At 39.8% G+C, this 15,635-nt stretch overlaps 1 protein-coding gene across 6 annotated transcripts in view; it reads right to left on the bottom strand.

Annotated features, from left to right (window-relative positions):
• The window catches only part of FBXO34 (F-box protein 34), a 70,372-nt gene that overhangs the window by 16,867 nt on the left and 37,870 nt on the right, over window positions 1–15,635 (bottom strand). For 2 of the 6 annotated variants that reach the window (XM_065941102.1, XM_065941101.1), the window contains one exon: window positions 12,789–12,868. The exons of 2 other annotated variants lie outside the window; for them this stretch is intronic. The gene's annotated coding sequence lies outside the window, so the exon portion shown is untranslated. Of the gene's footprint in view, window positions 1–4,345; window positions 4,403–4,564; window positions 4,646–12,788; window positions 12,869–15,635 lie in introns of those variants that run through there. 2 more of the 6 variants (XM_065941105.1, XM_065941107.1) reach the window with 2 other exon arrangements.

Genomic DNA, 15,635 nt, shown 5'->3' with positions numbered 1-15,635 from the left:
CCCACAAGAAAAGCTGTGCCACATGATCTCCTTGTTTCTCTACAAAGACTCAACATCTCAGTCATCTAAGGTTGAAAACTCACCACAGTGGTTCTCAAATTTCTTGGAACCTGGATCATTTTCAGAATCTGAGAAAAGGTATGAGTTCTCTGCCCCAGAAAAATGCCAGAATATCCACAAAAACAACTTTGGACTGAATTTTTGGGAAATCTCGGGGCTGATGATTAAATAGCTGCTGCTCTGGCTCCTCCTCCTCCTTTTCCCTTCACCTTCACCGTAGCCATCTGACCTTTCTTCCCCACCTGTCAGTATCTTTATCACTCTTTATCCATAGAACTACTGAAACCAAACTGGGTCCCTCCCTGCCTAGGTCTCATCCACAGCTTCACCTCTACCCACCAATGGTTACTATAAGCCTTGTTTGAATTCTCAGAATCTCTCTTGGGACACTTACCATGTCTACCTTGTCTCCATCTCCCCTACTACACTTAAGCTCCTGAAAGGTAAGAATAATCTTACTCCTTTCTGTATCTCTTATAGAGCATGCACATGGCAAGCATGAACGTCAAGTCTGAGGACTTAAAAGAAGTCAGCCAATCAGCATAACCTCTTAACTGGAAGGTTAGGCGTGTCTGATTAATCAATGCTTGGGCAGCCCAGGAAGTTGATGCAACTAAGCAGCTCCACCCATCATTTCCTGATCTAGCACCCTGCTCTCTCAGAGATGGGAGGTATGTGAGGTGGAGACTCAGAGGCTCTCCAGCCCATGGTCAGTTTTCTGCAAAACAAAAAGTAGTTGGGCTTGAGCAGCAGCATTTTTCCAGCACTCTAGTTACCTAAAACATTCCTATGCAGTATCAGCTTTTAAAGAAAATCTGCTCACCAGCCATGCACAAACACACATTTCCATATACTGTCACTTTAGCTACAATAAAAACTTTCATGTTACTATGAACCTCCAGAACAGAACAATCTAGATATGCAGGCATTCAGCTATGAGTTAGGCAACCTCCTTCTCATTTTCAAAGCCCCAATCACATCCTTTAAGTACTAAAATATACAGATTCTAAGTTTCAGTAAGAAACACTGTGAAGTCTCCACATGATTCTTTAGGATATTAAACACAGTTGTCTAAGGTCATGTTTACATATAGATTTAAAAAAAAAATAAACATCAGTGTTAACAAAACTGATGATAAACAGGCTCCTGCACATCCAAACTAGAAAGAGGACACAAAGAAATTTTTAAAGCTTCTCTCTTTAATAAGGTATATAAAAGCATAAACTATGTCCTATTATAATGTTTTGGTTTTTTCTGTGTAAGTTATATATATAATATATATATATATATATATATATATGACTTGCACAGAAATATATAAATATATATAACTTACACTAAAAAAACACCATAATGCTTTAATTACTTCAATAGAAAGCCCTAACTTCCCTGGTTCTAAATTAGTTAGATAAAGCATGCAGAGTTCACACCCAGAACCATGAGGTACTGCAATTATTAACAAAGTAAACCACAAAGGAAAACCTGATCAGATTTCAGTGCTGGGTTAAATAGATGCAAAACTATAGATACCAAACAGCAAAGCCAAACAAAATTCTCTCCCCTAAATTTTTATTAACAAGCTTATTCCTCTGTCCTACTGCCCAATCTTATACACAAGATTTTTAGTACAATAACATAACAGTAATCTTAATTCACAAACTGCTAGAATTTGTGACTCATGGGTATAACTCTTGCTTTCCATCCTCAAAGGAGGATCCTACTCGCTAGGCAAGATGGCCCTGTAGCTAACAAACCAATCCATCGGAAAAAGAAAACAAACATCTTTCCTAAACAAAACAGCACCTGAGCTGCAAGGAATGTTTTGTATCTACAAAGCACTTTCATAAGCATCTCACTGAGCCCTCTTTCTGTCCCTCAGCTTATGTGCATGTTGGGGCCTTTGAGCCAGCTGCTCCTTCTTTCTCCCCGATCTCTGCATGTCCACCTATCCCCTTGAGGTCCTCATGTCACCACAAACTTCATATTCCTCAGTGTTTTTGTAGTTCACAGCCTGCAACCACTGTGCCGAAAAGGAGACAAAAGCCCAGAAACTGAAACCTGCTCAAGATCACAGTAGTGATGTAGTCGTTACTTCAGAGGTCAACATCTTCTGATATGCTAAAAATTTAAAACATCATATTTTAAGTTATAAAAGATTTAAATAAATAAAGAGGCTCACCGAGTTCTCTTTATGAAAACATTCTTCAGTATGTTTTACTTCAGGAACTGACAGTCCCATCTTGTATTAAACCCTTCCCTCCCAGTTTTAAGACAATCTAAAAAAGCTCTGTATCCAAAACATCTTCTACAGTGACTAGCAAAGAACTAAAAATTTCCCAGGGGCAAACCAAAAGCTAACACGCATCACCTGGGAGAGGTGATAGTGCTAAGCCCAGGTCTGACTATAAGTAGACACTTTGGTGGTGGTGGTTTAGTTGCTAAGTCATGTGCAACTCTTGCAACCCCATGGACTGTAGCCCACCAGGCTCCTCCATCCATGGGATTCTCCAGGCAAGAATACTGGAGTGGGTTGCCATTTCCTTCTCCAGGGGATCTTCTCGACCCATGGATTGAACCCGGGTCTCCTGCATTGCAGGCAGACTCTTTACCGACTGAGCTACAAGGGAAGATAGTAGACATTTTAAAATCAGCCTATTCAGGACTTCCCTGGTGGTCCAACACTTAGTAATCAGCCTGCCAATTCAGGGGACACAGGTTTGGTTCCTGGTGTGGGAAGATTCCACATGCCAAGAGGCAACTAAGCCCACACACCTAGAGCCCATGCTATGCAGCAAGAGAAGCCACCGCAATGAGAAGACCTCACACCACAATGAAGAGGAACCACTAGAAAGCCTGCGTGCAGCAGTAAACACCCAGCACAGCTGCAAATAAATAAATAAAAAGTCAACACTTCTTTTTCTTTAAAATAAAAACAACAACCCTCTACTGAGTGTTGCACACACACTGAATGTCCTCATGCAGAGTGACATTCACTCTAATTCTTACTTTTACTGAGCAGAATGTTTGTGTGAGAAAAATATTAAAACACTAACGCATGATTAAACAGAACATTCTTCAGTTCCTGAATTCGCTTGGAAAATAATTATTTAATACCTACAGATATGCTCCAATATGTCTGAAACTCTCATTCAGAATGAAAGCCAAACAATGCTAACAAAGGTTTCAGCAGCAGTTCAAATGGCGAGAAAGCAGTGTGTGAGGAGCCACAGTAGCTTTCAAACACGACACACACAAGGTCTGCGGGCTGAATGGCAGCGTTTGCACTGCATGCGCCAATTTAGTTTCCAAACTGTATTCAAAGTAACATCGAAAAGACACTGAAGTATGGTATACATTATGCATCTATTTTCTCTTGCTATGTAAATCGAGAAGCATACAAAGTTTACTAGTTTTGTTCATATATATTTAATTACATTATAATGTAAAAAAAATTTCAATCCTACTCATACTGAAGGGCCCCAATAAAGTTCTTCCTTCAGATGGTATTCATACGTTCTTCAAATTTACAAGATACTGCTCCCAAGACCAGAAGTTATACAGTGAAAAAGAGGATGACAACAGCATAGAAAAAACTGTTAATGTATCTGTAAGTATATACCACAGTGATTTGATTAAAACTACAAAAAAGCCTGGCCCATCCTCATCCAGATGGGCAACACTGGTGATGCACTCAAACTGCTACTTTTTAGAGGGCCATAAAGAAAGAGGATCCCTTAACTTTGAGGATTTTCACCAATCTTAAACCTAAAATAATTCACCTTTGGTGAATTTTCTTCCATTTCAAAAGTATAGAAGCATTTCTAGTCTCTAATTTGAATGTTCAAATTATTTCTGGGCTTCCCTGGTAGCCCCGTGGATAAGAATCCACCTACCAATGCAGGGGACACAGGTTTGATCCCTGATCTGGGAAGATTCCCATGCCAAGGAGCAACTAAGCCCATGTGCCACAACTACAAAGCCTCGCTCTAGAGCCCAGGAGCGGAAACTACTGAAGCTGGAGCATCTTACAGCCTGTGCTCTGGCACCAAAAGCAGCCACCGCCATAAGCAGCCCGCGCACCTCAAGGAAGAGAAACACCCACTTGCCACAATTAGAGAAAGCCCATGCAAAGCAACAAAGACCCAGCACAGCCAAAAATAAACAATTTTTTTTAAAGGATAATTATTTCTCCTTCTATTCAAATCTTACAGTTTGACAGCTAAGTTGTAGAACAGATCTTTCAATAATTCACTCAGTATTTACTGAGCATGTATTGAGCATGTACCAGGAAATATTTCAGAAGTTGCAGGTATAACACTGGGCAAGTACAAAAATCCTCATTCTCATCAAACCTGTGTTTTAGGTGGGAGACAAAAATAAAACACATACAATACAAAAAGGTAAATATGGAGGGAAATGGAAGCGAGAGGTATATGCATCTTGTGCTAATAATATATTCAGGCATAAAAAAAAGTGAAGTTGCGACCTGTGGACTGTAACCTACCAGGCTCCTCCCTCCATGGGATTCTCCCTCCATGAGATTCTCCAGGGAAGAATACAGGAGTGGGTTTCCATTTCCTTCTCCAATGCATGCATGCATGGTAGGTCGCTTCAGTCGTGTGCGACTCTGCGTGACCCCATAGATGGCAGCCCACCAGGCTCCTCTGTCCACAGGATTCTCTAAGCAAGAATACTGGAGTGGGTTGCCATTTCCTTCTCCAAGAAACAATAGGCGCACATACAAAAACTGCACTCAGTTGATGCCAGCAGCATAGGGCACACACACACGCACAGAACTCAAACATCTTTTTTAACTTTTAAAAAACACATGTCAAGCACATGCACCATCTGTACTGTTTTCCTGGAAATTTGAAACATTCTGCCCAAGTTAGCTATGATACCTCAGGCCTCCTCAAACAGTTTGGGAACTAACAGTCTAGGCTCCCCCAACCCCAGGGGTAATGGTTAATAAATTAACCAACACATTGCGCAAGGTGGCTAGCCCCCAAACTTTCTGCAGGACTCCAGATTTGTAAACTGACTATTTGAAATCTCTACCTGGATATCTAGTAAGCATCTCAAACTTTCCCTTTTTCCTGATATAACAATTAAACTTATGCTTTTGGGGGTCATCATTATTCATACAGAAAATTATTTGGCTAGTCTAAAATGAATTATACTTGGATTTTCCTAAGCTCTTTAATTCTACTCATAAGCTAAAAGATTAGATGAAATCAGGGTAGATGTTGCAGGTGACAAATCTCAAATCACAATCTATCTTTATTTCTTCCCACCAACCTTCTTCTCAGATCTTAGCTTTAAACCAACTGTTCAGGAAAATCTCTAAAGACATAGGCCCCAAACAACGTTGTCCCATAGAAAGATCTAAGACAAGGCACTTCAAAATCTAACCACAACATGTTTATACCAAAGATTACCTGTGGCCTCCACCTCCACAATTTGGCCCAAATCCAAAAAACACTTTTTGGTGATTAACCCTGGTGGCTCAATGGTTAAGACTCAGCTCCCACTAAAGGGGTAGCAAATTTGATCCCTAGTCAAGGAACTAAGATCCTGCATGCTATGTGGTGCATCAAGTAAAAAGTAAATATCACTTCTAACCTTCACATCCTTCGATTCTCTAGTCCCCTAGACCTTCTCTACCAGTCATCTTCAATGTGGACTAGAGGGTGGAGTGTGGTAATCATATTAATGAGCCTTATTAACAGGAATCTACTTGATCATCCTCAGGCAGAAAGTAGAGCCCACCAGGATTTGTTTGGAAGTCTTCATAATGTGATGGAGTCTCTCAACTCCAGATTTTAGATTTTACTTCTTCTCCTTTGCAAAGTACCTCAGTTGTATTTCGTGCATGTCGAGAATATTTAGACACACCTTGAACAGGCCTGCAGTCTCACCTATGAAAAGGTATTTGGATTGTTTTTAAGTCCTTTTGAAAAGTAATGGAGTTGGCTCCTTGTTACTAGGGTGATGACAGCCCTAGAAACAGATATAATTTCCAAATGAAAATTCAGAGCATTCTGTAGCTTTGTTTTTTTAATCAGGAATGAGGTAGGAGGAGCAGCAGAGGCAATTATGGAGTGTATTTATAAACATGTAAAGGAGTATGCTTCTTAACTCTGAATAACAAGATTTTAAATTGCTTAATTTACAGGAAAAAATGAAGGGAATAAGAGGACTGAAGAAAATAAACATCTGTTGTTGTTGTTCAGTCGCTAAATTGTGTTCGACTCTTTGCGACCCCACAGACTGTAGCATGACAGGCTTCCCTGTCCTTCACTATCTCCTGGAGTTTGCTCAAACTCATGTCTGTTGAGTTGATGATGCCATCCAACCATCTTTTCCTCTGTTGCCCCCTTTGCCTCCTGGCCTCAATCCTTCCCAGCATGCTAGAGTGTATGTTAACATGTATAGCTCTACACCATCACTGAACTTGGCACTAATGTACAGAACAGAGCTTGTCAGATTGGTTTTCACGCTGGTCTGAACGGGAAGAAAACTCCACTGAAGTACCCAAGAATCAACCAAAGCACCAGTATTATAGCACCAAGCCTAATGCTTCCAAAACATTAACAGTTGAAAGGAGAGATGCCACATCTCAATAAATTCTTAAAAGAAAATAATATTCCAGCACCTATTCCTGATTCTAAAAAAAAGTTCTTAGCAAACTAGGGAGAGAGTAAAAGTTTATCTTAATAAAAGGAATCTACCAGAAATTTACAGAAAATAGCACACACATTAGCAAAACATTAAAAATATTCCCTCTCAGAATCAAGAATAAAGATGCCAGCCATCATATTATCAAAAAAACAGACTGAAACATTCAAGGAAAAGACAAAAATCTGTCATTATTTGAATACTACATGTTATGGGGCCTTCAAATTAAATAATCAAATTAAAAACTATTTGGTTTAATCGTACAAAAACTTATCAAAGATCAAAATTAAAAACAAAAAACACTTTAAAAAGAGTTACCGCATGACCCAGCAATTCAACTCCTAAGTATGTGCCCAGAAGAGGTACTTAAAAAATACCATGCACTAGTTTACAGCACACGACACCTGAACAGCCAAAGGGGAAAACCACCCAGATTTCCACCAGTGGATGAATGGATAAATCATAATATGAACAAATAATGGGTTATTATTTCATAATTGATACGGGTTCAATCCCTGATCTGGGAAGATCCCACAAGCCACAGAGCCTGTGTGTGCAGGAGTGCCAAATCGCTTCAGCCACGTCTGACTCTTTGCGACCCTGTGAACTTGTAGCCCACCAGGTTCCTCTGTCCATGGGATCCTCTAGGCAAGAACACTAGAGTGGGCTGCCATGCCCTCCTCCAGGGGATCTTCCTGATTCAGGGGTCAAACCCAAGTCTCCCGCATTGCAGGCAGATTCTTCACCATCTGAGCCACCAGGGAAGCCCCAACTAAGCCTGTGCCCCAGAGCCTGGGAGCAGCAACTGCAGAGCCTGCGTGCGGCAGCTCCTGAAACCACACACCCGAGAGCCTGTGCTCCATAACAAGAGAAGCCGCTGCCATGAGGGACCAGCGCACCACAACTAGAGAGCAGCCCCCACGCACCGCACTGCAACCAAAGAAGAGCCTGGACTTCCTTGGTGGTCCAGTGGCTAAGAATCTGCTTCCACTCAAGGGAGTGCAGGTTCCATTCCTGGCTGGAGAACTAACATCCTGCACGCCACATGGTACGGCCAAAATAAAAATTATTTTTTTAAAAAGGTGAACCTTATGGTATGTGATTCTTATCTACATTTAAAAAGTAGATGGAAAAGAACAATCAGTAAGATCTGAGGTGGGAAAAACATAAAAAAATATGCTAAGACTACAGTAACCAAAAAGGTATGGAAGGAGAGCAGAAACACGTAAGGAGTTCAAGAAAACAGCAATCTAAATGATTAAAGACGAACAGTGAGTGGGAAAGCAGAATGTCTGAATAAACTGAGAAAACCAAATATCTGAGTAAAAAGGTAGATGCCTACTACATCATAAAAACATAAAAGTGCCAGACTGAATAAACTGCAAAATTTAATACTATCAGTTATGAGAAATGATTTTAAAGTCTTAGTGGGAAATAATTCCTTACCTAAGCAAAAGACACAAAACACTGAAATATCTGACTAAATACAAATTTTAAGTATCTACTTGGGGCAAACACACATAAAGTTAAAGACAAGCAAAAGACTGGGAGAATATACACACAAAAGGTTAATTTCTATGACATTAAATAGTTCACCTGGGCCAATGGGGGAGGGACAAAGTGTCACTATTTTAGCATAATGGTGTAAAATAAAAATGAAAAGACTATAGTCTGCAAAATACATAGAAAGGTATACAATGCCCAGCAAACTGGATGTTTTGGAAGGTGAGTTAGGGACATGTGTTTTTTCACATCTATTTTCAATGTTGTTTGGATTTCTGACCACAGAATGCTAATTTTATAATGTCAAAATAATTTTAGAAGGAAAGTCTGAAAGGCAAAACTTTAAGTAGATGAGGGCCACTAAAGGATTTTTTTAAAGGGAAGTATAGCATGGTTGGATTAGTTTTTCTGACAAATCCCTGGAACAGCTTTACAAAGAATGGCTATGAAAAGCACCAGTTTGGAAATATGACTCGTAATGATTCATTTCTCTATTCAACAAATGCTGATCACTTATTGGGGCTCGGCACTGAGCTAAGCATTGGGACCAATTAGAAATGTTGGAAGTTGTCTCAGCAAAAGATCAAGTATGCTAGATATATTATACTTTGTGCACTGGTATAAGGGAAGTAAGGCACCATTTGAAAGGCATCTGTGGATAATATTCTTCTGATACTCCTTATATTACAAGAGGACCAGATACTCCTGATAATATAATCCATTTTTTGACAACTCAAAAAAGCAAAAAGTCCATATCAGCCTGTTCCGACAAGTAACTGTCTTGTTTTCAAGATTCTCTGACTTGATAAAGTCCATGTTCTAAAAATCTTTGAATAAAGAAATTTCAAAGCCACCCCTGGTCATTTTCTCCATATCTTTTTTTTTTCCATTCCTTGGTTTTGTCAAAAGATGACTAAAAAAAGAGGACACAATATTAAGAGTTAACCCAAAGGAAAAACATTTTAGTGACTCATATTAGAGATATTTTTAATTGTGATTTAATCTGCATTGGTTTCTTTTTACAGTTGACATGTTCCCATTTTATCACACCCATCTGCTATTGCAACAGCAAGCCAGTTTTAACAAAAGACCATGACTATACATAAAAAATGTTTTAAACTTTCTCATCTTAAAATACATTTTTAAAAAGTGTCCACCAAGTGAAGGGAGGCACGAAAAAAAACAAAAAACTCTGCTGATAACTGACAAACAATTCACCCTACCATTTATTTTGCATGCTCAGTCGCTCTGTGACCCTTTGGACTGTAGCCTGCCAGGCTCCTCTGTCCATGGGATTTTTCACGTGAGAATATTGGAGTAGATAGCCATTTCCTCCTCCAGGGGATCTTCCCAACTCGGGGATGGAACCAGCAGCTCCTGCACTGGCAGCTTGATTATCACTGAGCCATTTGAAAAGTCCCACCATTTTAGCTTAGGGTATGTCAAAAACACAAGAGGTGTGGCAGCAGCTCCAAGTTATACCACTACCTGAGAGCTAACTGCTTAAATATTGGGGGCTGAGGCTGCTGGTTAAGCAGGCAATCACCATCACCTTGACAAAGTCAACTGCCTCAACGAACTTTTCTTAAAGGTACCGTAATGCTGCCACAATTCTCCCCAAACCATGCCAACAAAGTCCCCCATTTTTATAATTCCTATCTCAAATGCATGCTGTGGGCAATGCCAAGCAAAATGCACATCAGTTTCTGAGGAAGTGATTATGGCAAGCATGACAGTCAAGACCTAGATACCCCAAGGCAGTTCCAACTTCACAGTATTTTATTGTTTTCACATAAGATGCCTGTTTAAATATGTTAGTCAGGAAGGTTTTCACCCTAACTTTATTTTTATTTACTGTTTTACTTTGCCCACGCAGGGTCTTCTCTGCATTGCTTGGGCTTTTCTAACTGCTTCATGTGGTCTTAGTTGCTCCACTACATGTGGAATCTTAGTTTCCCAACCAGGAATTGAACCTGCATCCCCTGCATTGGAAGGTGGCTTCTTAACCACTGGACAAGGGAAGTCCCTCAAGATGATTTAAGTTATACTTGTGAAAAACTTTTTAATAAGAATAAAGTTCAAACCCCAGAAAAAAATCTCTTCAGACTCTTGGTGGTGCATACTCAGTTGTGTCCAACTCTTTGCAACCCTTTGGACTGTAGCCTGCCAGGCTCCTCTGTCCATGGGATTTTTCAGGCAAGAATACCACAGTGGGTTTTCATTTCCTTCTTCCAGGGATCTTTCCGATCCAGGGATCGAACCCGAGTCTCCTGCACAGGCAGAGTCTTTAATGCTGAGCCATCAGAGAAGCCTCCAACTCTCTGTAAAGAACATATAATCATATGGAAAAAACCTGGCCTAATCCCCAAACCATCCTGAGAAAGAGCAGCATTTCTTCCCAGACCGATCACCAGAAATTACAATGAATTTCAAAAAACAAAAACTCCTTTGCGAAGAGGAGAAGTGGACAACAGAGGATGAGATGGTTGGATGGCATCACTGACTTGATGGACACGAGTCTGAACAAATTCATGGAGACAGTGAAGGACAGGGAAGCCTGGTGTGCTGCAGCTCCTGGGGTCGCAGAGTCAGACCCGGTGACTGAACAACAAATAACAAAAAACCCCCAGTCAACAGCACATACAAAGTGACTGACCTCTTTCTCACAAACAGAGGGGGGAAACCCTCTAATTAAAAACACAAAAGACATGAGGCAAGGAGAAAACACTGAAGACTAAAAAAGGGGGCAATAAGCGGCACTTACCAGAGCCCTTTGAGTAGGAATATTTAACAACTGGCTATTGCTATAACCATCTTCACAACTTTGAAAAAGAAGGTTCACCTAGACATCTAATCTAATTTCACACGCAGGGCATCAAATATTTATTCCTTTTACATCCCGTCAGATATCTGTTCCTTTTAGCCACAACTGTCACTGCCCTGAGCCACACAAAAAATTTTTAATGTATGTAAATAGCTGCATTCCTTGAATCTAAAAGGAAGTGTCTGAGAGGCCCACAACTCCCTTCTGAGAGATTACAATTTCTTTCACTTTAGTTGCTACACTGGTATCCGAACACCTTTCAACTATTGCCTTACCCAAAAGGTAACCACCAATAGACAAAGGAGAGCTTAATGGACCATGGAGTGGCCTGGTGTAAAATTAATAGTAATGAGAGTCTAACCAACCCAAACACATCAAATCTAATGGGGAGAGGAGGGCACTGAATTTGAGCAGAAGTTAAGAGGGGAGACAAAGTCATAAAATTGGAAGACTCACTACATGAGGGAGCAATAAACGTTTGCCACAGAGTAGATGAGGTGACCAGGTTGCCAGATCCAGCCACTTGATGGGCAACTGGAATGGCTACAGAATCTAGGACAATTAGGTACTATGGTTCCGATTCTCTGTAATACCGAACTATATGACCTAAAACTGCCCTGTATTTCTGTATGTCCCCACACATCCATATTAAAAGCTAATAACATCTACTTACAGATGGTTACTTCTTTTTGGAAGTGAAAAATATTCTAGAATCAGTAGAATCTTTTCCTGACTGCATTTATGCATGATCTGCAAATCAGGAGGCTGACTAAGCCTACTGAGAACTCCCTTAAATTGCTGAGTCTACTTACCTAATCTTTTTTTTCCCCCAAGAATTAGATGCCAGACTTCTGGGTAAGGATGATGGACTAAACACATAGCTATTCACTGACCCTTCCCAGAACACCAAGGGATTCCTTTTCTTTTTTTTTTTTTAATATGAAAACCCACAGAGATGAAGAGAACTAAAGATTACAGCTACAAATTTTTGAAACCTGGAAAATAAATGGTTAAGAGGTAAAAGACCCAAAGACCCAAGAAAACTGAATCCTAAGGTAAGCATCACGACTGAGTGACTGAACTGAACTGAAGGTAAGCATCAAGGAATAGGCCTCCAAAAGGCTCAGTGGGATAAATGGGAAGAATTAATAGAAAATCTTTCTGAAATGCAATTCTCAGATACCCTTCCACTCTCTCAGGCAGGCAGATAAATGCCTTTCCTTCACCCATGCAACACTGAAAATAATCTAAGGAGGTTTATAAATAAACAGGTTAACATGGACTGGAGATCACTAGGTATGGTGAAGACAGTTTAAGCTAACATATGTACTAGATTCCAGTTCCCAGTATGTTGATAAACAAATGTCTAACAGCTGGCTGGGGTCTGGGGAGCAGAGGAAGATGGGAAACAAGGGTAGTTATTTGTAATATTTGCAGCTTACCATAGCTGCTTCAAGCAACCAAACAGTGTCACTGAATGCAGAATTCAGAAGAGATGCCTATGACAACATGGTGTTCCCACTCTATAGATAGATGTACATTAAAAATGTAATACATAAACAAAAAGTGGTGAGCTTTCAGAATTTATTAATTTTAATAGAACATTTAATAAGTCTGTATAATCTTTAATAATTGTTGTATGTAGCAACTCACAAAGTCCCTGAAAACAACTGTCTCTGACATGCTAGTACTACCCACTAACCCCAGACCCCTTTGTCAATACCTTTATCAAAAGACTGACAGCCAGGCCTTCACTTCCAGGCAGTGATTAGAAGAGACGTCTCTTTTTGCCCAGCGATTAGTCTACAAGGAAAAATATAAAAATATTGACAAGTTCTCAAACTATATTTGACCAGCCAGATCATCCTACTTCAACGCTCACAATTGATAAGTCCTACTTGCATGTTCAGAGCTTCCAGTCAGCTTCTTAGGATCCCACTCTTAAATATCAGGAAAGAGCCAAGAGTCATTAGACATTCTAGTATAAAAAATAGAAATGGAAATAGAAAAGGCAAGCTGAGAGACCTGGGCAGTCACACAGCACTCTGCACTTTGAAGAGCTCCATGTTAGGTTTGATGCTCTGCTGATTGCTGTCTTAGAATTCTTTAATAATGTTAAACAAGGGGCCCCATATTTTCACTCTGTACTCAGCCCTGAAAATTATGTAGCTAGTCCAGACAGAGACTATAATGGCAGAAGAAAATTGTGGGGAGAAAGACATATTAATATTTTCAGAAATAGAGCACAAAATAATATAAACATGAAGAACAGTATTTAAAAAAAAAGGACAAAAAAGAGAGAATCAGAAAGTGATCACTAGCATACTTCCTTGCTAATTTAAAATGTAAGTGCTGAAACGAAAAACTCAATAGAATAGCATAAGAATTCTGGAAGATGAGTCCAGGAGGTCCAATATCTGAATAATAAGAGTTCAAAAGGAGATAAAAAGGAAAAAGGGAGAAGTCATTAAGAATGTGCCTGTGACGCAGGAGACCTGGGTTCAATCCCTGGGTCAGGAAGATCTCTTGGAGAAGGGAATAGCAACCCACTCCAGTATTCTTGGAGAATTTCATGGACAGAGGCACCTAGCAGGCTTCAGTTCATGGGAGTCACAAAGAGTCAAACACACATCAACAAAACAGTTCCGTGATTGAAAGGATTCATCAAATGCTCAGCACAATGGATGGAACCAGACTCACACTAAGGCATATTATTGTGCAATTTTAACCACTGAGAAACAAAAGAACTGATCACATAAATAATTAGGAACTTAATGACTTCAGCTTCAAGAGCAATGCAGTAAATGTGGAGAAAACTATAAAACAATGAAGTCATGCCTTGAAAATTTGCAAACTAGAATTCTATACCCAGCCAAACAATCAATTAAAAGTAAGGACAGAGTAAGATGGGTTCAGTCATTCAAAGTCTCCAAGCTGATTAAAAATCAAACCTTCCCTTTCTCAGGAAGCTATTGGAGAATATGTTCTGACAAAGTAAGACACAAGAAGATATGAGATCTAGAAAACTAGAACTCAACACAAAGAGGAAAAGAGTAACCCTAAGATGCTGGTGAAGGGAAGACCCAAGCTAAGAGGTACACATAAAAACAATGGGCAACCAGTCAATATGGGACCATATCTTCAAGAATATGAGAAGCTAATAGAACACCTTAAGTGTTAGGATTTCCTGAAAGCAAATTTGGGCAAGTTGCAATCTGAACTATAAAAGGCATTAATATAAAAGTAAGCAACAACAAAGAAAAACAGAAATTTCACAGAAAACCAAAACTGTATAGAAAAGTAAAAGTGTTCACAGATTGTTAAATGGCTTAACTGTGAATAGCACATTCACTCTTAACTGTGTAAACACTGAACACTGATCTAAGCAGTTATGAACACCTATACCAAGATGGGAAAAGAAAAAAGCTACCTAGGGATGAAGAAAAAGAACTAAATCTTCATCTGCCATAATGGGAAATAAAGTTAATACCTGAAGCTGAGAAATCAAGAAATCAGAATATAAGAATGCTATTAAGAATGACAAGGTTCAGAACTTGCTACCCCAAAATACAGTGCCTTGGCACAGTGAATATTTTACGCTGAAGAAATTTGAGAAATGACAGGTGCAGGAACGACTATCTGACCTCTCTGGACTCTGAAGCTGGTCCTAAGACCCTCGTGTGAGAAAGGCCTTCCCTATACTTGGAGGAAAGGAGGATCCTTATTTCTGAAGATGAATAGACAAAGAGAAATTCAAAGTAACTGGCCTTGTTAAGCTTCCCATTTATTAACCTTAGCTCATATTATTTCGTCCTATCACATTCTTCCATGACTTTCTACTCTTTCAAACTCAGTATCAAAATGCTCAGGCCTGGATTTCCCTGGTAGTCCAGTGGTTAAGAACCCACCTGCCAATGTGGGGGACAAGGGTTGATCCCTGTTCCGGGAAAATCCTACATGCCAAGGAGCAACAAGGCCCCTGTGCCACAACTACTAAGCCTGCGCTCTAAAACTCACATGACTTTACAAGAGAAGACAGTGCAATGAGAAGACAATGTACCACAACTAGAGAGAGGCCCCACTCACTGTAACAAGAGAAAGTCCATGCATAGCAACGGAGACCCAGTACAGCCATAAATAAATAAATACATACGTGTGTGTCAGTCACTCAGTCCTACTCTTTGCAACCCCACAGACTATAGCTTGCCAGGCTCCTATATCCATGGAATTCTTCAGATAAGAATACTGGATTGAGTTATCATTTCCTTCTTCAGGGAATCTGCCCAACCTAGGGCTCAAACCTGGGTCTCCCGCATTGCAGGCAGGTTCTTTACTGTCTGAACTACCAGGGACGTCCACAAATAACTACATATACACATTAAAAAAAAATGCTCAGGCCTAACCACTTCTTCAGGTTTTCATTTCCTTATCACACAAAATCTATATTATCAATAAATAAATTTGTATGCTTTTCCTTTGTTAATATGTCTCTTGTCAGTCCATTTACAGGATCCTAGCTACAGAACCTAGGAGGATAGTAGGAAAAAGAATTTTTACTCCCCTCCGAGAA

Source organism: Muntiacus reevesi, chromosome 7, assembly GCF_963930625.1.
Source record: "Muntiacus reevesi chromosome 7, mMunRee1.1, whole genome shotgun sequence".
In the NCBI taxonomy this organism is placed as follows: domain Eukaryota; kingdom Metazoa; phylum Chordata; class Mammalia; order Artiodactyla; family Cervidae; genus Muntiacus; species Muntiacus reevesi.
The sequence above is the reverse complement of the archived record's forward strand: the minus strand, read 5'-3'. Positions and strand labels throughout refer to the sequence as shown.